General features: G+C 39.9%; 1 long non-coding RNA gene across 1 annotated transcript in view; it reads right to left on the bottom strand.

Moving 5' to 3' along the window:
• LOC123596734 overlaps nucleotides 1-12,831 on the bottom strand; it is a 65,794-nt gene extending 52,963 nt beyond the window's left edge. Inside the window, exons 1-2 of the long non-coding RNA XR_006711836.1 lie at nucleotides 12,721-12,831; nucleotides 11,918-12,028 (exon numbers count right to left, since the gene is read on the bottom strand). This is a non-coding gene — a long non-coding RNA (uncharacterized LOC123596734). The remainder of the gene's footprint in view (nucleotides 1-11,917; nucleotides 12,029-12,720) is intronic.
• Between the last annotated feature and the right edge of the window lie 7,624 nt (nucleotides 12,832-20,455).

A 20,455-nucleotide genomic window follows, 5' to 3' on the forward strand; every position in this document is an offset into this window, starting at 1 on the left:
CCACATCAGAAAGATGACTCATCCTTGCCAAAAACCTAAACCATGCTCTTCCGTTTTGCAGGCTTCAAATTGGAGTGCAGAATCCTCCTGCTCTCCTTTCTGTCCTCCAAAGCCTCTCCCCACCACCCCTCACCCCTACTGGCTACCTCTCCATCTCACCCTGGGTAACAAATGAGAAATTTTGAGGACTATTGAACACTATAAATTTTCACAGCAGGGCTGCTTCTCAGCCCAGGAACTTGGGTAATTGTCACACATTGGTAAAATTCATAGGAGACAATTGCCCTCAAATCAACAATTCCATCTACAAGATGCCATTGGGGGGTGGGGAAGAGGAAGAATCCTGTATAAAGATTTGTGTAAAGATTCTTGTACAAAGAGTTGAGAGTTTTAACTGAGTCTCAAATAATGCCTGCACACATTCTTTGGCCTTTAAAAAAAAAGTTCTCTTCCTGATGTTCTGTTTTTCATAGTGGTTTATTATCATTATGCTTTTAAAGCTATACTCACATTACAGTACCGGAAGGAGGGGCGCCTGGGTGGCTCAGTCATTTAAGTGTATGACTCTTGGTTTCGGCTCAGGTCATGATGTCGTGGTTCCCTGACATCGAGCCTTAAGTCAGGGTCTGTGCTGACAGCTTGGAGCCTGAATTGGATTCAGTGACTTCCTCTCTCTCTATCCCTCCCCTGCTCTCTCTCTCTCAGAAATAAATATTAAAAATAAATAAATAAATAAAATACTAGAAAGAAATACAATGAGTGTGAAAAAAATGTTGTCTTTGGGTGGGGAGATAATGGATATTTCTTTCCTAAGTGTCCTACATTTCCTACATTTTCTATAAAAACCATGTCTATTTTAAAGAGTTTATTTAAATATATACATAGACACATATTTGCATATTTCATGGGTCTCTTATGAAGGGTATCACCTTGACCAAACCTTAGACAGTCCCTTGGAGTCCTCATTTTGAGTAGGTGCTGTCTTGGGCCTTCTTCTCCACTTGCCTAGCCCAGTGTTAGGAAAAAGTCCTGCAAAGTCATTTTAGTGAGAATGCCCCCCTCCCCCATTCCTTGATATCTGATCATTCTAGATATGTGATTAAATTCCTCATCCTCTACATTTGATTTGTGATCCCCGTGGCTTGTCTTCAGCAAGAATCCTGTTAGGTTGGTCTAGCAAGAAGTAGTCCCTACCCCTGATGTCTTCTCTTAGTAATTTTCTATCCAATGACCCCCTCACTCTGTTCCTTGGCTGTAAATCCCCATTTGTTCTTGTCGTATTTGGAGTTGAGTTCGATCTGTCTCCCTTACTGCAATAGTCTTAATACCTATTGAAACAGTCTTCCATAAAGTCTTCTTTACCATTTTAACAAGTGTTAGAATATTTTTTTCTTTCACATTTTAGAAGAGCCTATTTTTTTAAGTTATCTCACAACATTTCTCAAGGAACCTAAAAGCCCTGTTTCAGCCAGACTTTATCCAGAATTTCTTAACTAAACCATTCACCTTCCCTACCTCTCTGTCTTTGCTAACAGCATTCAACCACGTGAAACACCTTTCACTTGTTTATCTGTTAACAGTATTTCAAGAAAATTTAATTATAACAAGTTGCTCCTTGCTTTAGCTCTTTCCAACTATTTCATAAAACTAATCTTTGTTGTCTTTGCTGACAAAGACAACTACCATTGTCCACATCCATCAAGTTATAACTATGGAGCCAATTGTTGTGTCTGACCTAAGTTGATAATTGAGGACAATTTTAGCTTTGGTAAACTCCAAAAAGCAGTTCATGAAGGCCCAGTCTTGGATTTCTATGACAGTGTTATCTTAGCTCTGCACAAGCTTCTCAGGTTGGAACAGAAGACATTTTTTTTCTGCAAAATGTGCCACTTAGTTTTTAGTGTTTGGTAAATATCTTTCATCCTCAAATGCCCAAAAAGTGAGAGAGAGGAGAGTTTTGGTTAGGCAGAGCTACGTGTAGGTCTATGTATAATCTCCACAAGGTTGAGGCAAGTGAGCCATAGTCTTAAGGGTGCCACCAATGTAATTGACACAGTTTCTCATTGCAAGAGAGAGAGTAGATCTGGGCCAGTAAGAGCTGTTACAAGTAGGTCAACTGGGTAAAAGAAGAGACATAGGATCATTTAAAGAGCGCTAAAAAGCTTGCTCTGCTGCAAAATATATCTCAAGCCAGTCTAACCACAGTATTAGAAACCTCCACTATCCCAAGTAAAGTATTTCATTGTACAGACATCATGACACTAATGGCCTCAGTTAAAATTCAATTAATTTCTTAAATGGAAGCAACATTAAACCATCATTCATTACAACTTAAGAAACATTTGGAGTGCCTGCTGTAGGTGTATATTCTGTGGGTATATTCAATGACTTAGAATGTAGCTGGGAAGTTAGGCACATTAAACTTTGCATCCTGATGGACCAGTTTTTAGTTTTTGTCATTTTTTCACTTCATCAGGAACCGATAGTGGCATTTGCACATAACAGATATGCAGGTCACGTGATTCATCAAGTGACCCCAAAAGCACCCAGACTGGTCTATACCTTGTTTAATGTGCAGTATTCCCTAATCACTCACTTGACTGTCACAGCGATGTCATATTGCTATAAACATTTCTAAATGCTTATTCTCAATTTCAGAACTCATTTCATTCTTAATTTATGAATGAACCTTGCTGTGGACTGCAAGAAACCATTTAGGGCCAGCACTGCACTTTGAGCAGCCTTGTCTATATCCAAAATTAACAACTCGGGCTGCACATTCAAAATATCTGAAGAGCTTTAAAAATTACCCACCCTCAGCCCCCACATCACAAGCTTCAGGATTCTCAGAGTGCCGGAGGAGCGAGATTCCTGAAGCCTGAAAGCTTACAAAAGGCTTTAAGGATTGTCTACCATCCCTGTGTGAGTAGATACTTGCCTTTCAATACCCCCCAGTTTATGTGAGAAACAGATGTAAAGTGCAGACTCCTATAAGCCTTGTTACAGAATTACTCTTGAGTGAGCCCATTCTTTTGTGTTGACCAAGCCAGGCGTTACTATTTAGACAGCAGTCAGCTAGGAATTGGTTCAGATACCTATACAAATATCTTTTAAGAGTCTTTTAAAATTTTTCATTATCTTTTCTTGTTTCCCAAATGAAGCAGTTCACGGTCACTGTAGAATTTGGGCCATCTGGAATGATTAAAGGAGGGGGAAAAAATCACCCATAATCCTACTATCCAAAAGACAGCCACTGTTAATATTGTGGGGCATTACTTTCCAGATCAACACTTTTGCACACATAGACACATTTTAAATGTATGTAGCATGCTATATCTTTTTATATACGTTATAATCACAGGAATTTTATCATGTTAATATTTGTCTTTTAGGTTTATAATTTATTTAATCAATCCTTTACTGTTAAGCATTTGGATTATGTTATTTCCCCCCATAATATCAGTGATACTAGATGATCCTTTTATATATGTAACAATTCCGTATTACAATATAACTGTTTTTTGAGATCTCCTACAAATAACATCATTGGCTCAAAGGATATGAACATTTTACCGTTCTTATTACACCCTTGCTATCTTTTTGTTTTTTTCTATAGGATTTCCAATTTTACCCTTTCTCCTGTATGGCAGAAGTACATATTTTCTGAATTCATAGAATACTGAGCAATATTATTCTCTAAACTTTTGCTGAATGGGATCTTATTTTTGTTTTAATTTGTATCTGAGTACTAATATAGTTAAATATGTTAATATTGATGATGATGCTGATGCTGGTGGTGAGGATGGTAATGAACATAGACAAATTATACATTAGTCTGCTTGTAAGTGCTTTCCTCTTTTCAATTTACCCTACCCTTTCTCTTTAAGTCTCTGAGTAAAATCGATTTGAACCTGTGGACAAACTCTCTTCAATACTTGTGTTGAGATAGAAGCTTTTGTCCAATATGTTCAGGTTCTTACAATACAGTGTCTTTAGCAATGACTCTAAACAATTACTGCAATAATAGATTGGAGTGAGAAGCTCATGAAGTGGGCTCATGGCAACTCCTGCACTGAACAACACGGGCAGTGAGAACTGCTAACATTGCCCCTGGACATTAGACTATCTCAGCTGTGCTAACATCCCTGGGAAGAAATACACTGACTAACAACATGACATCGCTTCAGAATTGACTTTCAGAGTACTATAAAACTGAAAGCCAAGGGAGTTACAAACATCAAGGGTCTATGTGGGTTATGTGAAGCAAAATCCAGGCTAATGAATCATGGTAAGATTGTACATAATAAAAACATGATATAAAAAACATGCAAATGGAATCTCAGTACTGTAGGACTGACCACCTGTCTTCTTCCCATTGAACGTCTGGGTTCCATCATTTGTATATCTGGGCTATAGGGGGCTGAATGAGGCAAATAGATGGGCTTTGGCAAGGTTGTGCTCCCCACCACCAAATGTCACAACTGGACAATTTTTTAAGGACCAATCTAGATTTCCTATTTGGTGATAGCATTTGTGATATTACTGGACAGCATTTGATCTGATATCCAACTGCCAAAAATATAAAGGAACCAAGGAAGGAAGGAAGGAAGGAAGGAAGGAAGGAAGGAAGGAAAGGAGGGAGGGAGGGAAGGAAAGAAGAAGGAGAAAGGCAGAAAGGAAGGGAGGGAGGGAGAAAGGGAGGGAGGGAGGAAAGAAGGAAGGAAGGGAGGAAGGAAGGAAGGAAGAGAGGATGGAGGAAAGAAAGAAAAGAGAGTGAGAACCACTGTTAGATAAATTCTCAAATGCCACTAAGGAGCACCTAACCTCTGGCTATGTTTTTTTATGTCCATGAGGGATATATTTTGCTTTATAACATGTGTCTCTAAATCACAGACTTTATATATCTATATGCTTTACTCTGCTTAGTTGCTGTTATCCTCAATAAAGTATCTCCATATTATTTTTGGCATTTTTAAAATGAGATATAATTGACATATAACATTAAATTAGCCTCCAGCATATAATATCTCAGTGTGGTTTGGTTTTGTTTTGTCAGTTCAATTATTAATTGCCTTTCCTCACCTGAATCCAGCACACGATGGCTGATTCATAAGTAAATGCATCTTTTACGAATCTTTGATGAATTAAAAAGAACAATACTATCTATCTTTTGGAAGATACGCAAGAAAAGACTGCAGAAATAAAAGCCCAGTGATTTTGGGCCTTACTTCCTATTCTGTGATTAAAATAAACCTTTTATCCATCACGGGATTTGGTATACATTGGGATATCATTACTATTTAAGGCAAATCAGATACTATGAACTTTCTGCTGATTAGAATTCTTCTCCGGACTTTTCTTATCTGCAGAAAAACAACAAACTCCTTGGCTTATTCAGAGAGGTCACACGACTTGGCCCAAATGTATGATGTCTCTACTCATGCCTACTTCCCTTCTGTTTGCCCATTAATTTTGAATCCTCAACTTACCAAATCTTTTTACACCACCAAGCCCTGTTGGTGCCATTCAGGTATCCAAGACAACTCTTCTTTATTCTTTATATCTTGGAAGATCCAGTTCTCCCCTCAAATATTCTGGTGAAAATTATTTATTTGTTCCCTGTCCATTCTCACCCTTTCTCCTCCATCCAGTCATGCCTTTTCCTACATTCCTTCCATTATGTGTACTTATCAGTATAGGTCTTATCAACCTGTGCAACAATCATTTACTGGTTTTTCAATAATGAAGTCTTTTCAGCTAAAGTTCTACACACAGTATTGTACTCCACAGGAGAGGAACTTCAGATAGATACTCCCTTAGTCCTCAGAGTACTTAGAATTTAATGAGCAAAAGAGGGTCACAGCAAAGTTATAGTACACTATTTGCAAGTAGATGTATTGGAAATTTTAACACAAAGCCCTGTAAACTTTAAAACCACAAATCTGTTGGCCTAGTCATAATTTAGCACGGCAAATGTTGCAAATATGCCTCTATAAATATTTGAGTGTTTTTCATCAAGGATTATTCCATGTGACATTATTACCATCATTAACGGCACTGAAATCACTTCTCCTTTGGAAGACAGGTAAAAGAAACTCCAGAGAATTTGATTTCGGGTTATTTACAAAAAGTTACTGTGACTCCACCACCAAGACTTTCCATGCACTAAAATTCTTGCATGTAAACTCCATACCCACATAAGAAGTAGAATTTGAACAAGCTCACATCACGTGAGTGATGATTCCTAAAAATCACACAATACGAACCTCTGTTATGGCCTGAGACAGTTTATTGGCAAAAATCTGCAATGGAGGCGAAACAAATACAAACATCATTTGAAGAAAATGACTCATTAAACCAGTGGGGGCATTCGGTTCGCTCTAACGGACGGTGTGTACTTCAAAGCAGCTTACCTAATCACACACCGATGGCATCAGCTTCGCCAGGCCCACGCTCTGAAAGGCTGTTAAACCCTACAAGCTTTTACCCAAATACACTGAATCTCTTCAAAAGCCGTTTGGGGAGGCTTTAGTCAGGCACAATTTTATCTCATTTGCTTGACTTCCACAGGTTTTTAGCTTTATCTTGGAAGTTAGAAAATAAAATGTTTCTGCTCCTTAATTTCCCTTCCCTTTGGAAACCATCTGCCTCCTAGGTGTCTGTTGTTGCCACCGTCCAGCTAGGATTCTGTGTTTGCCTTTTTAGCATGAAGAACCACAGAGAAGAGCTGGGGCTGGCTGACGGAGTTATGTGGAGTGGTGCCAGAACTTTGTGTTTGAGAAATGTTGGGGGAGAAGATGGAGTGATGGAGGGACGTCAGAAGGCAAACGTTGGACAAGGGAAGTCAAACAAATCAGTATTGCCTATGTTTTTAATACTTTGGATCAAAGCCATAAAGGTGCAATGAAAAAAGTGCAATTGAAAAGTGTGATAAAAGTGTCCTTTAGGCGAGAGGATGGGCACGGGAGGGTGACAGGGAGAGAAAGGAAGAGGGGGGAGTTCCTAGAAATAATGAGGCATTTCGTGGAGGTATATGCGAGGTCCAAGATCATACCCATACTCTATTAATTGGGTGCTGATGTCATAATAGAGAGTGTACAAATGTTATGGGTAAACTCACTGGGGCAAGTTAAAAAGGCCTTAACTGAGGAAGTGACATTTTGACTTCATCTTGAAATTTATGTTATGAGGGCGCCTGGGTTGGTCAGGTGGTTGAGAGTCTGACTTTGGCTCAGGTCATGATCTCAGGGTTTGTGAGTTTGGGCCCTGCATCAGACTCTGTGCTGATGGTGCAGGGCCTGATTGGGATTCTCTCTCTGCCCCTCCCCCACTCACCCTCTCTCTTGCTCTCTCAAAATAACTAGTAAATAAACTTAAAAAAAAGAAATTTATGTTATAAGAAATTGGTGAGGATGTTTCAAGCCCAAAAGGCAGCGAAAACAACGCCCCCTCCGCCCCCCCCCCAAAAAAAAGAGAGAGAGAGAGAGAGAGCAATGCATTTGGGAGACAGTGGGAGCCTTTCCTGAAAGAGTAGGAAAGGTAGGCTTGTACTATCTGGAAAGTTCTGCTTGGAATCCACCCTGGAATCCCTGGCACCTGGTCTTCCCTCCTGCTGCCACAGGAACTGGAGTAAGTGCTGGTCTGCTAGGAGTCATGGGCTAAGGCTCCTGTAGATTCACTTTTTAATTTAATCCTAACAAAGCTTTGCTCACATGTCAGTACTTAGTTTGGCTCAAACCCCACATTCTTTCCTCTTGCTCCTATGCCTCCTTGTGGGAACTAGATCTACTGCATTGGACTCTCACTATTGTTCAGAAAATAATTCATCTATTCCCACTGATTCTTACAAAGGGGGTCAGAATATACCACCCCAAAATATGTCACCTTGCCATTCTTTTGAGCTAACAACTAACACAGGAGTGCTGGCTCTGTCCCCCATCACTGGAATGATGGGGAGTGAGGACTGGGCAGAGGCAGAGGTTCACCTCTTTGCCCCTGAGCTAGAAACCAACACAAGGGCACATACACAATGGAGAACATATCAAAGAAGAAACAATGATGGGAGGGGGTACAAGGCAAGGTTTATAATTACATAAATAAGGTTTGCCTATAACAGTCTAAAATCATTCTCACTGTCCTGTGAACAATTATTAAAATATAGTCCCCTTAGTAATAACATCCATACCCACGGTCACTGTAGTCATACAAGTCATAAGCTAAAGAGGCAAGAGGTTGGTTAATGTCATGGACACAATTTCAGAGCAGAGCTCTGGTAACATCTGGTTCACTATGCTCTTTATCTTTGGAATGGTCTCCTGCCTGACTTTTTTTTACCCTACTGGAGCCTACCTTTCCTTCAAGGCACATTTTAGATATTTTCTCCCACCACCTGAACTGGATTCTGTCATCTCTGTGCCTTGAAAACGCTGCGTGCACCGTTTGTAAAATAGTTACCACATTATTTTATGTTGCTGTTCTCTTTCCATGCAGACATTAAGGTTCATCCAAGGCCAACCATCTGTGTTACGGCCATAACAAACTCATGCAAGAAATGAATGACATGTTTGCAAGTTGAACCTTTTTCCCCTCTACACCATTAAAACAAAACTGTAAAGACTTCATAACACAAATAATTTTCTCTGAGCCAAGAAAAGTTCAAGAACTATCTATTGAGCACCTACCAGATGTCAGTCTCTCTTCAAGTTGGCAGAGTGGTCTTGGGAATCAAAATCAGAAAAAAAAAATTCTTGACCTCATGAAGCTCATGGAGAAGGACAGACAATATCTTAGAAAAATAAAGTCTGGTGATCTTTCAAATCTCACAGCCTCAGTGAGGCCTCACTCACTATCTTACTTAAAATTGCAATGCCCTACCGCTGCAATTCTAAAACTGTCATCCCCTTGCCTGCCTTCTGGCTCTCAAAAGCATTTAGCACCTTCTGACATACTACTTCTTTTATTTGTTGATTTGTTTAACATCTGTTTCCCCCAGCTAGAATCTGGGATCTATGTTTTATTTACTCTTAAACCTCAGAAGCATAAACCAGCGTCTACTAGAAAGTGGATCTTCTGTAAATAACTAATGATTGAATTACTAAATTATATATGTTAGAAAGCGATACATGAGAGCAAAATTAGGAGAGAACAGTAGATGTCAGCGCCGTAACGGCCATCCTACTAGATTGTGATTTCATATTGGGTGATCAGGTAGGCCTCATTTGTAATTAAGCCAAGACTTGAAAGAGGTCAGAGGTGAGCTGTACTTGGCAAAGACCCTGGGGCAGGAGCAGGCCTGGATTTCATGGAACAGAACAGTAAGAGGCCCAGTAGGTTTGGAGCAAAAGTGAGAGATGAGTCAAGAAAGATAAAAGGGATGGGGTGCAGCAGACAATGGAGGGCTGTATAATCCCTTATGAGGACTACAGCTTTTATCCTGATTTTTTTTTTAATCTTACGATTTGATTTATCTCAGTAGTTCACAACCAAGAACAATTTTGCCCACAAGGGGACATTTGGTAATATCTGGAGACATTTTTTATTGTCACAAAGGTGAAGAGAGATGCTACTGGCACCTAGTGGGTAGAGGCCAGGGATGCTGCTAAATTAATATCCTAGAGTAGACAGGACATCCCCCCCACCCCGTGCCTCAACACCCCCCCCCCCACAACAAAGTAGCAACTCGTTCCATGTGTCAATAGTGCTAGGGTTTAGAAACTTGATTTAACTTTCAAAAAGGTGATTCTGGTAAACACAGGGACGGCAAGGATAAAACCAGGAAGGCCAGTGAGGAAGAAGCTGCAATAATCCAATGAGGGATTCTGTGGGTTCAGTTTGGGGAAAGGAGTGGAACTACTGAGATATGGGGGGTTCTTATCTCATAAAACAGATATGTTTTAAAGGTAGAGACCCCCAGAATTTCCTGATAGTCTAGATTTGGGGTGTGAGAGAAAGGTAAAACTCAAGGACAACGTGAGGCTTCTGGTTTGAACTTCTGTAAGTAACAAAGTGATATCAAGGGTAGTGAGGGTGACTGGGCTTGCAGCAGGATTTGGGGGATGGGGTGGACATCCCACATGAGGCTAAGGGTGTGCTAAATAAAAGATGCCTATTAGACATCTAGGTGGAAATATCAGACATGCAGTTGGATAGGTAGGTCTGGAGTTATACAGAAATGTCTAGGCCTGAGTTATATACTTGGGAGTCATGGGTACGTGGGTGATATGTGATGATCTCGAGGGAATGAGTATGGAAAGTGAAGGCAAGAGAAGCAATAACTGGGCCCTGGGGGACCTCTGTGAAGAGGTTACAGAGAATCAGGGGAGGGATCACTGGAAGACCTGAAACACTGCCATTTCCTGGGCACTTTCATGGAGCTCCAGGCCCTCAAATAATTGGGTTTTGGTTTTTTATCTTCCTGCTATATCTTGGTCCACAGGGCTGTCAGCATTGTCCTGAGAACCCATCCATAGCAGGAAATGTATTTTCCATCTCCACTTCATGGCACCCCTTGGTTTCCTGTTTGGTCACTTCTCTGCTTCCTAGCTCCTGGTCATTTGCAACGTTGATTCCAGTGCCGATATTCTCTTACTTCTGCTCCAGTGGCCGCTGGGAGCCCAGGTTTGCCATCATTCTCTTTGTCCGACTGATTCCATCTCTAATCCTCCAAGCACAATTCTTTGTTGATCGGGCCTCATGATTTTACACACACACACACACACACACTCACACTGTTTAGGAGTTCATAACACATGTAGCTATAATCCCTATTTTCAGGCCCTGCACCATGCTAAGTTCTAACTTATCTCTGGGTCTTTGAACATGCTGTTCGCAATGCTTGTGTAATATTTGATTAGGCCTGCCATAACAAAGAACCACAGACTGTGTGGTTTAAAGTGCAGAATTTCATATTCCCACAGTTCGATAAGCTGGATGTCCAAGATTATGGTGTAGGCAGCCATGGTTTCTCCTGATGCCTCTCCCCTTGGTTTGCAGATGGCTGCCCTCTGTGTCCTCACACGGCCTTTCCTCAGTGAATGTGCTGGTACTGTCTCTGTGTTTTCTTTTCTTAAAAGGATACCAGTCATGTTGGATTAGGGCCTACTCTAAATGGCCCCCTTTAAATGTAATTGTCTCTGTAAATGCCCTATTTCCTAATACACTCATTATTTGGAGATTAAAGCTTCAAAAATTAATTTTAGGGGATACAACTAACGTGGAAACACTATTTTCTTCCTTCGTAGACTAGGAAGCCACTTCATTCCTCAGATATCAGCTAAGAGGTCACATTCTTTAGAAGGCTTTTCTTGAGCTTCCAAGATTGTTTTTGGTGACCCTGTGCTTACTTTTAATACTAAGAATTGTCATAGTGTATTGCAATTTTCTTTTTACTTGTCAGCATCCCCCATACAAACACGTGCAAGCTCCTTGAAGGTAATGTCTGTGTCCTGTTCACTGTTGTATTGCTACTGTGTAACACAGGGTATGCACTCTGGAAATGTTTGTTGGGTGAATGAATAGAATAACGAATTAATTTATATGTTTTATATTTTTAAACATTTTTAAATGTTTATTCACTTTTTGAGAGACAGAGACAGAGTGCGAGCAGGGCAGGGGCAGAGAGAGGGAGACAGAATTCAAAGCAGGCTCTAGGCTCTGAGCTACAAGCACAGAGCCCGACGCGGGGCTTGAACTCACAAACCGTGAAATCATGACCTGAGCCTACATCAGCCGCTTAACCGACTGAGCCACCCAGGCACCCCTCTCTATGCTTTATATTTTTAATCAGATGGACATGAATTTATTGGCCTCAGCAACTAGTGCATTGCCTGCATAAGGTTGAAAGTAAGCAACGATTGTTGATGGATGTAATTGAGTCCATACTATGAATTACTGTATTCATTTGAATTTCTTTACTCACGATATTCATGTTGAAAGGAAGGCATGCCCTGAATATTCTGTTGGGTCATCAGTCTTGAATTATACAAAATTCAAATTAAATCTGTTTCTTCTTTTGCTGTCAGTGGAGTGGCTAAATGAAGAAGGTGAGAATAGAGAGGAATGATCAGATTAGCAGCTTTAAAACTCTACAGAACTGTGATAGTTCAGCAGCCAAATATGAATATTAAAGTGTTATAGAAAGGTCAGGCAATGTGAAAATGCTTCAGGCAAAGTAGAAATGTTACTACAGTAAACAATGCGCTAACTAAATTTGTGAAGCTCTGTAAGATAACCTCTGTGCAGTTTTGACTTTGAGACAGGTCGATTGCCAATGCATATAAATATCCCTTTCTCTTTCTCAAAGGTCAATCAGCTTTTATCTCAAAAGAGAAACAAACAAAACTGAACCAAGCTATGAAAAAATCCAAAGACAGGAGCAGGGCTGTAAAATTAATGAAATGTATGATTTTATTTAACTAGAGATGTAAATCTGAATACCCTTTTGGCAGATGGAGCAGTACAAGTTATTTGTGGCTTTCCAAACATCACATTTTTTCCTGCCTTTGGACCAGCTATTGTCTTTGTTTGAAATGAATCCCACAACCCCCAACAATAACACATATGGTTCTCTACTATTCCTCTTCAATATTTAATTCCTTGATAATCTTCCTTAGACACACACACACACACACACACACACACACACACACACCTATGTTTGATTTAAATACCTCTTCGCTGGGCTTTTATAGCATCATATCCATAAGCCTTGATAGTGCTTACCTGTTTCAAACTTGTTAGTTTTCTTGTCTATCTTCCCTAATAACTTGTGATCAATTGCAAATCATAGAACCGTGTTTCTTCAGTGCTGTATTTCCCTATGTTCAGGATGATGCCTAGAACAAAACAGATGCTTATTAAATGTTGAGGGACTCTAGCCAAGAATGAACACGTATGAATGCATGAAGATCAGAGTTGAGGGTATTTGTTACAGAAGCCATATGAGAATTTTAATATACAAAAGTCAATCTTCATTGATAGAAACACACACGTTTTCTCTTTTCTATAAAACTTCCTGGGAAAGATTTTAAAATGTGTTTGTTTTCCTTCTCAGGGAGAGCATTTGGGGACATTGTTTTTAAGGTGATTCTAACCACTTAGGGTGGAATTAGCTGCAGGAAGCCACTGTGGTCTCAAGAGTCTCAAGATTTATCAGGGTCATTCTGTAGAGGTTGGTTGTTTATAGAGGATTTTGGTTTCATTTGCTTAATGTGGTTTTTAATCTCTGATTAATATAATAACACTAAATACTAAATAAGGAAAGACAAGCTTTCAAATCCTGTTTTATTTGTGCTCTTCTTTTGGGGTACTTCTGGTATATCCTCTTGATGCTTCACTACATAATATTTGTACCTGTGGCCCTTGAAGAACACTCCTTCTAGACATACCAGTTGATTATCGGCCCTGAAAGCCCAATACACAGACATCTATCCTCTTGTGCCTCAATCGTTCTTGTTGTAATAGAAAAGAAAATGAGGCTGCCTTGGCAACATTTCATTGGCAGAAAGGATGCTGATGTGTTCTCATATGAGCGATTGAACCTGAGAGTTTTTCTTTCTTTTACCTTTGCTGAATAGCAATTGCCATCTTACCATTTTCTTGCCTGCTTTTCAAAAGGGGGATATTAAAGATTTAAGTAAAGGCAATATCCTGTAGTTAGTTTCTGAATTAGCAGCGTGAGGGGAGGAAGCAGGATTGCGTTCAGGGAAGGCCATGGGCTTCAGAGCTGGACGAATTTACATTCATCCCTTGCTCTGGAACACACTAACGGTGAATTGGCAGGATTATTTAATTCCTTGCAGACCAGATTATTCAGCTGTAAGAGGAGGACTGCTGAGATAAAACTCATTAAAATTATTGCTTAAGTAAAATCATTTAAAAATTTTGAGTTGACAGGAGAGAAGGAAAGAAACGTCCATTTTTTTTTTTTTTTAATTTTTTTTTTCAACGTTTATTTATTTTTGGGACAGAGAGAGACACAGCATGAACGGGGGAGGGGCAGAGAGAGAGGGAGACACAGAATCGGAAACAGGCTCCAGGCTCTGAGCCATCAGCCCAGAGCCTGACGCGGGGCTCGAACTCCCGGACCGCGAGATCGTGACCTGGCTGAAGTCGGACGCTTAACCGACTGCGCCACCCAGGCGCCCAAGAAACGTCCATTTTGTGGGAGCTTACGATGTGTTTTCAATTTCCTAAATGAAGTATTATACTAGATTACAGACTTTGGATGTTTTACTTCTGCAAATTTTCATAACGGGCCTTACACCACAGTAAGCCTTCTACAAATGATAGTCACTTTTTCTTCACCAAGAATTTCCCAAATGAAATAGGGCACATGAATTACTAACTTTTAAATGTACCTTACCTCTTGATTTCTTCCTCATCTTGCCTCCCGGATAGTTTAGTGTAGACTTGAGAGATCCATCAACTTTGGTTTAATCTAGACTTTGGCATTAATAGCTATGTGTGCTTGGACAAATTTTCTACCTTACCAACGTGATCTACAGCCTGAGTTCCCGATGAAGATCCATCTCTTAATAGCCACAAAGAATTTAGAAAAATTGCTCACTCCTCAAAATGTAAATACATTAAAACTTTGTGATAGCATACCCCAAGCTGCCATGCCTACCACATGCTGAAGATTGGATCAAGTTTGCTTTCAGTTCTTTTCTCCAAAACGGACAGGCTAAAACTCTTACATTCTGAGATAGTTGGGAAAGGAACAGTGGGTGCGTCCTAATATCCCGGAGGAAGACTAATAAAATGGGCATCAACTCACGGAGCCATTGTTAGATTGACTGCAAATGCCCTGAATATTCAACAGCTGGAACTAATAGCCACCTGCAGGTGGCGCCAAACTCCAGGCTGAACTGGTAGGGATTTGGATTGTGTTTGGACTGACTTCTCTCAACCTCACCACCACCCGAGACTTACACCAGATTAACCCCACAAACTTACATTGACCATTCTGTCGTCTTATTACTAACATGGCACCACATTTTAGGTCATTTTTTAAAAGCACTTACCACTATGCCTGGCATTCAGAGACTGAAAACAAATGGTAACTGGTTATTATTAATTAAAATAATATATCTAAAAGCAAAAAGAAGCCTTATATTTCCTGACATTTTATTGCCTTTTCCAAAAGGAAACTATATGTTTTATTGGTGCTTACAGGTTAAAAAATCAAAGAATCTTACATAAACATTGTATAACTGTGGGACTGCTGATAGTACTGACTCCATCTTTGGCCCTCCGCCGTCTTTGATTCCTGCCCATGCAATGACATCCCTTTGGGCTACATGTTGCAGGCCCTTGGAGGTTAATGTATGCCCTGACCAGAATGTGGGAAGTCTTCTTCTGATCTTCCCCCGGTGCACAGATTGTACCACCTAAGACAACTACCCTTGACCTCATCACAATGCTCCTGGCTGTATGAAAGCTGTGGGGTTAAGTTTCAGACTTTGTGGAGAATAACTGTGTAGGGCCTGGATTGTGGTCTGCCTCATTTCCCCTGTCAGTAAGTTACCTTGGATAAAACTCTGTAAATAGTATGGAGTGGCTTGATTTGTTTTTCTATCTTGAAATGCCTTCTCAGTCTGGGGGATACTTTATTGTCACTTTTCCACTTTCTAGCAATAAATATATGTCTACATGTATTTTCTATACTTCTGGCCCTAAATAGGATTGTTTAAAACGTGAGTGTTTCAGGGTACAGAAATGTCAAGAAACAGTACAATTTAGGGTGATGTACTAACTCAGCTAGGATCACCTGTACCTTTCTGGGATGCAAACATTTCAGAAGCACTGGGCATAGCCATGAGATCGTAGGAATGTCCCACAATGGCAACAATAATTGCACGAATTAAAGTTGAAAGACTCATTTACAAAATCGAACTCTTCTGATGAAAAAACAGCCATCTTGTCCAACTTAAGTACTTTTACATATATAAGTGTATGTGTAACATCAGAATGTTTTGTTTAATGTTTATTTTTTTTTTTTATTTTTGAAAAAGAGAGAGAGAGAGTGAGTGGGAGAGAGACAGAGAGAAAGGGAGACACAGAATCTGAAGCAGGCTCCAGGCTCTGAGCTGTCAGCACAGAGCCCGATGCAGGGCTTGAACTCACGAACTGTGAGATCATGACCTGAGCCGAAGTCAGACCTTTAACCTACTGAGCACCCAGGCACCCCAGAATGTTTTGAAGTGCCATAGAGACATCTAAGTTCTGTGTCCTCCAATTGGAAAAATAAATTCAAGGTCTGTTTTGATCCCTGGTCCCTGAATTTTTATGTTATTCTAAGATTGAATGGGAAGACTGGGACCATAGCCATAGGTGCTGTGCCATTCTTGAAATAATGAAACAGAAGAGCATCAGTATGTGTAACGAGTTGGCATAGAGATAGACATATGATGGCACATGCATTGCTATAGATCAGAATGAATGACCCAAACTAGTCATGAGCCAATGACAGCTTGGACTGTTGCATACAGATAACAGTTACTATCAGTTCTCTTTCCTCCTCCTCATCCTCCTCTTCTTTGTCCTTTTCCTCCTCCTTCCTGAAGTCATTTGGAAACATGTTATAGGTGAGTTTCTAATAAATTATTTATTAAGGAATACAGCCTAAGTCATGAAATTAGAAGCAAGTGTCCATGGGGTATTCTTTTCTTTTTGAAACCCTGATAATTCAGGTGTCAGTAAATGAATTTCTGGGCTGTTTTAACTCCCATCAACCCTTCCATACTATCTCTGTTTTTTTCTTAATGTTTATTTATTTATTTTGAGAGCGAACCCAAGCAGGAGAGCAGCAGAGACAGGGAGAGAGGGAGGGAGAGGATCCCAAGCAGGATCTATGCTGTCAGCGCAGAGCCTGACATGGGGTTTGATCTCACAAACTGTTAGATCATGACCTGAGCCGAAACCAAGAATCTGAGGCTTAGCTACTGACTGAGTCACCCAGGCGCCCCAGTATCTCTGCTTTAAATTAAAGTGAGTAATCCAAGCAGCTGGTATGCATGTGATAGCCTGTGTTACTATGCTAGCTGGTTATCAGTGGTCGTCCTATCTGTCCATTCAAGATCTTTATCTTAAATCCATTTGTGAGGCTGTGCCCACATAACACACACACACACACACACACACACACACACACACACACACCACACACACACCTGCATTGTTTTTTACCACTGTCATTATTGTCACCTTCATTTTCTAAGCTTTCACAATGGTTACTGAAGAAGTCTTATAGACAAATGATGCTACACAAAGTTATGTGTAGCTCACTGTGCACCAGGTGATGAGTCACTTCTACAATAGTTTACTTACAAGTTTCTTTCATTGTCCAAAGAGAAATATATATAAAACAAGGAAGTAAAACAGAAGTGGCAGTTAGTATGCATGGTTTATTCCGGTCTGTTTGGATTATTATTTGTTGGCACCAATATGATACTCTGAAGTTTCCAAATATTAATACAGAGTGGTTGAAAGAAGGAGTGAGTGATTTGTCAGAGAGCACATAGATGGGGGTTAATAGCTGTGCAGTCTGGGAAAAGATTTAGGTAGCTATTTTGTAGGACTGTTGGGGCCATTAGAGGTGATCCACTCTCGGTGTTATCAATGTAAAAGGAATAAAGCTCCAGTAACTGTGGGAAACATGAGATAGTGTGCAAAAAGAGCTTAACAGGATACATGACACACAGTAGGTCTTCATAAACTTTAATGCCTCTCAGCCCCCACACTGACAAACACCTTCTCACATACACAATTTCAAAGAACAATCTTTCTCGTAATGACAATGCAAAGTAATCTTAGTTGGATTCACTGCACAGAAAAGTTAATCTTACTCATTTATAAGACATATGAAACTTGCTTTTTTAAATGGCACATGATTTAAAAGAATTTCCATTGTAAATAGTCTAATCTGAACCATTTGCATTGAAATAGATAAACATATGCATATGTGCTGTTTGAAACTTTCCTTGGGGAGAGGAATTGTTTAGTGAGAAAAATAAAAATTTCTGGCATGCCTGGGTGGCTCAGCTGGCTAAGTATCCCACTCTTGATTTTGGCTCAGGTCATGATCTCACTGGTCTCAGGTTCAAGCCCTGCACTGGGCTCTAGACTGACAGTTCGGAGCCTGCTTGGGATTCTCTCTCTCCCTTTCTCTCTCTGCCCTTCCCCTACTCGTGTTCTCTCTCTCTCTTCCAAAAATAAATAAATAAACTTAACATTTTTTCCTAGAGTGGTTTTACAAATAACACTCCAGGGTCAGAATAAAGGTAGATTCTAAAATAGTTTCAAAGTTGCAATTCAGTATTATTAGTGACTCAGCTTTGGGAGATAGATGAGAGACATTAATTGGGCATTGTAAATCTTGCTACAAGAAAAATCTTACTGAGTAGATTTGCAAGCAGTTTTATTTGGAATCAATTTCCTATAATGTCCTGGGGGAATTTAAGGGAATTCTTAAAAACCATTTTTTTTTGACTTTGTTCCAGTTGAAATTTCTCAAGAAAGAAAGTTAGCTAGTTAAGTGTGGATTAGTTGGCCAAAAAGGAAATCATTGGGGGAAAATTGTAGCATTTGTCAACATATCTTCTCCTCTTCAGTGCAGACATCCTCCCAGTGCCATGATTGGGCTTTCTGCCCCGTTGACATAAGATTTGGCCTTGTGACTTGACTGAGACATGACAAGGAAGTAAGTGGGCATGGCCTACTCTTCCCCTGAGCAGAACTGTTAGCATACATGACATGATTGATTGTACAAGTCATATATATAGTCATACATATATATATATATATATATATATATATGACTTGTACTATATATATATATGTATATATATATATATATATGACTTGTACTATATATATATAAAATGCTGATTTATTATAATTAGCTCACTTTTTAAAATATGTTTATTTATTTATTATGAGAGCGAGAGAGTGCATGGATGCACGCATAGGGTTGGGGCAGAAAGAGAGAAGAGAGAGAGGAGAGAGAGAATCCCAAGCATGCTCCACCCTGTCAGGCTGGAGCCCAATGCAGGGCTTGATCTCACGGCTCATGAGATTGGGACCTGAGCTGAGATCAATAGTTGGACACTTAACCAACTGAGCCATGCAGGTGCCCCGTAAAAGTCTTGTTCTTCCCCCATGACTGCCCCCCCACCCCACCACTGAAAAACTGGCATATATAAGAAGGGGTTCCTCCTTCTACCTTGGTCTTGGAATTAAAAGAACATACTCTGGGGCGCCTGGGTGGCTCAGTCGGTTAAGCGTCAGACTTCGGCTCAAGTCATGATCTCGCAGTTCATGGGTTTGAGCCCCACATTGGACCTCTGTACTGACAGCTCAGAGCCTGGAACCGGCTTTAGATTCTGTGTCTCCCTCTCTCTGTCCCTCCCCTACTCGTGCTCTTTCTCTCTCTCTCTCAAAAATAAATAAATATTAAAAAAAGAGAATATATTCTGCCAGAACATGTCAGTCAAACCACAGCAGATACGCAACATGATCCCTAATCACTAGTGAGCAGTGTTCTGGGTTTTTACAAAGGGAAAGCATATACACAGTGAGTACAGAGCAACCAACATGCAGGAACAGAATTACCAACATCTCGGAAACCCCCTCCTGGCTCCTTTCAGTCACTGCTTCTCCTCAAAGATAAATGCTTTTCTGACTTTTATTTCCACAGAGTAATTTTTCCTCCATTTATTCTTTTGTGTCTGGCTTCCTTCATTCAGTATTATGCTTTTGACATTTATCTATGTTGTTGTGAGGAACAGTGGTTCGTTCATTCTTATTGCTGTGTAATATTCTAGTGTATGAATAGAACACTGTTTTTCATCCCTTTAAATTTTGCTGAATATTGTAGTTGTTAGCAATTAGGGGCTGTTAAAAAGTATTACTGTAAATATAGTTGTACATATCCTTTGATACACATAGGTACACATTTCTACTGTGTGCATGCGAATGGAAATGCTAAGCCATATGTTAAGTATATGGCCCCCTTTAAAGATACTGTTGATAGCTTTTCCAAGTAATTATACCAGTATATACATCAGCCATCAAATTTTGAGAGCTGCTGTTGCTTCATATTTTGCCAATAACTATCTTGTCGCTTTACCATTTTGATGGTTGTACGATGGTATCTTATTGTGGATATCACTCGTGCATCCTGACGACTGAGATTGCTCACATTTTATGTTTTCACATTTAATATGTTTATTGACTATTTGGATACCCTATTTTGTGAAATGTCTATTCAAGTCTTATTCATATTTTATTTGGATTTTCCTTATTGCCTTTTCTAAGTGACCTATAGGACTCCATTATACATTATGGAGTCAAGGGCTTTGTCAAAGACATGTGGTTTCTATATCTTTCTCCACTCTGGCTTACCTTACCTTTCCACTCTCTTGACACAGTTTTACAATTAATAAAAATTCTTAAT

This window comes from Leopardus geoffroyi, chromosome C1 (assembly GCF_018350155.1).
Source record: "Leopardus geoffroyi isolate Oge1 chromosome C1, O.geoffroyi_Oge1_pat1.0, whole genome shotgun sequence".
Classification (NCBI taxonomy): domain Eukaryota; kingdom Metazoa; phylum Chordata; class Mammalia; order Carnivora; family Felidae; genus Leopardus; species Leopardus geoffroyi.